Raw genomic sequence first — 4,004 nt, 5'->3', positions numbered from 1 at the left:
TTCTCATCTGCTCATTTGCCATTCATATATGACCTTGATTAAGTGTGTATTCAAATACTTTGCCCTTTTTAAAAATTTATTTTGGGGGGTTTAGACTATTTGCATTGAGGGGATTAATGGCTTGGTTAGTAGGAATAAAACCATCATGGTGCTATCTTTTTCCAGTTGTCCAGTTTTCTTTGTTCCCTTTTCCTTCTTTTTCTCACATCTTTTAATTATCTATTAATTATATATTTTATCATTCCATTTTATGTCCATTGTTGTGTTATTAACAATAACAGTTTGTTATTTTGCTTTAGATTTTATAATGTGCATCTTTAGTGTTTCACAGTCTACTTTCAAGTGGTTTTATGCCATGCCATGTGTATCATGGAACTTGTAATAGTATACTTCAGTTTCTTCCCCTCATTGGCCTTCATGCTATTGTTTTAATATATTTTACTTTTGCGTAGGCTATATACCTCAGACCTAACTGTTATTATTTTTTCTTAAAATTCAACATTGAAGAAGAGATTGAAATAAGTAGAAAGAATAATAGATATTTATTCATAGAATAAGTAGGTATTTAGAATAGAAATAATAGAAATAGAATAATAGGTATTTATTTCTGGTGGTCTATATTCTTTTTTGAAAATTCATGTTTCTATCTAAAATCATTTTCTTTCTTCCTAAAAAACTTCTTTACCATTTATAATAGAAAAGAAGTATTTCCTTTTTACTTTTTAAAAATATTTTCACTAGTATATAATTGAAGTTTTAAGATGTTGTTTCTCATTTAGTCCTTTAAAGATACTAAAGAATGAATCTGGGCCACTTTATTACACCATACACAAAAATAAGTTCAAAATGGATGAAAGACCTAAATGTGAAGCAGGAAACCATCAAAATCCTAGAGGAGAACACAGGCAGCAATCTCTTTGACCTCGGCCATAGCAACCTCTTACTAGACACATTACTGGAGACTAAGGAAACAAAAGCAAAAAGGAGCTATTGGGACTGCTTACAGATAAACATCTCTTGCACAGTGAAGGAAACAATCAACAAAATTAAAAGGCAGGACATCTGAGTGGCTCAGTTGGTTAAGTGTCCAACTCTTAATTTCAGTTCAGGTCATGATCTCATGGTCATGAGATCAAGCCCCATGTGGGACTCCGGGCCTGTACATGGAGACTGCTTAAGATTCTCTCTCCCTTCTCTCTCTCCACCAACTCTCACGTGTGCTCTCTCACTCAAATAAATAAATAAAAACACCCACAAAAACAAAAACTGACAGGCAACCTATAGAATGGGAGAAGATATTTGCAAATGATATATCAGGCAAAGGGCTAGTATCAAAATCTATAAAGAACTTATCAAACTCAACACTCCCCCAAATAAATAATCCAGTAAGAAATGGGCAGAAGACATAAACAGACATTTCTTCAAAGAATACATACAGATGGCCAACAGATATATGAAAAGATGCTCAACATCACTCATCAGGAAGGAAATACAAATCAAAACTACAGTGAGATATCATCTCATACCAGCCAGAATGGCTAAAATTAAGAACACAGGAAACAACAGTGGTTGGCAAGAATGTGAAGAAAAGGAATCCTTTGCACTGTTAGTGGGAATGCAAACTGGTGCAGCTACTCTGGAAAAAGGTATGGAGGTTCCTCAAGAAACTAAAACAAACAAACAAACAAACAAAAAACCTATCCTATACAAATTATACAGATTTGAAGGGGTATATGCAACCTGATGTTTATAGCAGCATTATCAACAATAGTCAAACTATATGTCTATCAACTGATGCATGGAAGGATGTGGGAAAAACTGCTCTGAAACACACACATACAATGAAATATTATTCAGCCATCACAAAGAATGAAATTTTGCCATTTGCAACAACATGGATGGAGCTGGAGTGTATTATTCTAAGTGGAATAAGTTAGTCAGAGAAAAAAAAATACCACGCGATTTCACTCATATGGTCTGTTCCATTAAAAAAAATTTTCCAGCACCAAAACAGAGTCTAGTACACTGATGGAATCTGAGACATCTTAAAATATAGGTATCCAGTTTCGAGCTTAAAATAATATTCCTTCCCTAAGCAATTTGATTTTTTTTATAAGTGTGGGGTCACATTCTTTTCCCACACTTTAAAATTAAATTTTATTTTATTTTAAAAAAATTTTAACGTTTATTTATTATTGAGAGACAGAGAAAGACAGAGCATGAGCAGGGGAGGGGCAGAGAGAGCGGGGGAGACACAGAGTCTGAAGCAGGCTTCAGGCTCTGAGCTGTCAGCACAGAGCGTGACGCAGGGCTGGAACTCACAAACTGAGAGATCATGACGTGAGCAGAAATCGGAGGCTTAACCGACTGAGCCACTCAGGTGCCCCTAAAATAGAATTTTCTTAACTCTGTGTAAACAGGGCCTGACTGGAGGAAAATGTGAAAGAATCAGATATTGGGAGAACACTTGCTACATGTCTAAAACTAAGTTCTAATAACGCTCCCGTCCATTTTTTTATTTCCTCTGCAAAATCTGCCCTGTTTTTGTCTGTGCACACTGAACCTGCGGTGCCTTTGTGGTCTGTCTGAAAGTACATTTCCTTTCTACTACTTCTTCTCTTTCATATTCCCAGATGCTTCTTGCTCCTTTTCTGCATCCACAGCTCTGATCTTATTTGTATTTTATGGAAATAGATACGACAGTTCCATGAGTGGCACATTCCAATTCATTTCATTATTGTATGTCTATTACATCCTTTACCCTGGGGGTCAAAGGAAAGGACAATGCTCACTTTGGAAATACATATACTAAAATTGGAATGGTACAGGGAAGATTAGCATATCCTCTGAGCATGTGCACACGTAAGTTTGTGACACATTTCATATTTTTCAAACAAGTGTATGAAAAGGTGTTCGACATCATTCATCAAAGAATTGCAAATTATGGGGCGCCTGGGTGGCTCAGTTAGTTAAGTGTCCGACTTCAGCTCAGGTCATGATCTCATGGTTTGTGGGTTCGAGCCCGGTATCTGGCTCTGTGCCAACAGCTCAGAGCCTGGAGCCTGCTTCGGATTCTGTGTCTCCCTCTCTCTCTGCCCCTCCCCACTCATGCTCTGTCTCTGTCTCTCAAAGATAAATAAACATTGTAAAAAATAAAAAAAAAGAATTGCAAATTAAAGCAGCAATAAGATTGTTCCCATTACACATACATTAAAATGACTAAAATCCAAAACATTGATAACATCAAATGCTGGCATGGATGTGGAGCAACAGAGAAAATACAACATTCATGCTGGTGGGAATGCAAAATGGTACAACTACTTTGGAAGACTGTTTAGCAGTTTTGAACAAAACTAAAGATATCCCTATCATATGACCCAGCAGTTGTGCTCCTTGGTGTTTACCCAAATGACTAGAAAACTTATGCCCACACAAAAATTTGCACATGAACGTTTATAATAGCTCTATTTATAATTGCCAGAACTTGGAAGCAACCAAGATGTCCTTCAGTAAGAGAAGGATAAATAAACTGTGGCCCATCCAGACAATGAAATATTATTCAGTACTAAAAAAAAAAGCTGTTAAACCTTGAAAAAACATGGGAAAACCTTAAAGACGTATTACAAAGTGAAGGAAGATAATCTGAAAGGCTGCAAACTGCATGATACTAACTATATGACATTCTGGAAAAGGCAAAACTATGGAGATGGTGAAAAAGATCAGTGGTTGCCAGAGTATAGGGGGAGGAAGGGATAAATATGTGGAACACGGAAGACATTTAGGGCAATGAAACTATTGTCTATGATACTATAATGTTTGATACATGTCATTATACATTAATCAAAAACCATAAGACATATAACATCAAGAGTGAAGTCTAAGGTAAACTATGGACTTTGAGTGATAATGATGTGTTACTATTGGTTTATTAATTGTAAGCAAATGTAACTCTCTGGTGGGGGATGCTGACAATGGGGTAGGCTGTGAGTGTGTGGGGGAAGGAG

The 4,004-nt window shown here is 36.3% G+C and overlaps 1 non-coding gene across 1 annotated transcript; it reads left to right on the top strand.

Annotated features, from left to right (window-relative positions):
• Positions 1-2,784: 2,784 nt before the first annotated feature.
• On the top strand, positions 2,785-2,890 carry LOC122479264. The gene has a single exon (XR_006296315.1). It is a non-coding gene; the product is annotated as a U6 spliceosomal RNA (small nuclear RNA).
• Positions 2,891-4,004: the final 1,114 nt, after the last annotated feature.

The sequence above is a fragment of the Prionailurus bengalensis genome, chromosome B1 (genome assembly GCF_016509475.1).
Source record: "Prionailurus bengalensis isolate Pbe53 chromosome B1, Fcat_Pben_1.1_paternal_pri, whole genome shotgun sequence".
Lineage (NCBI taxonomy): Eukaryota > Metazoa > Chordata > Mammalia > Carnivora > Felidae > Prionailurus > Prionailurus bengalensis.
Note: the sequence above shows the minus strand (reverse complement) of the source record. Positions and strands in the feature narration are given on the sequence as shown.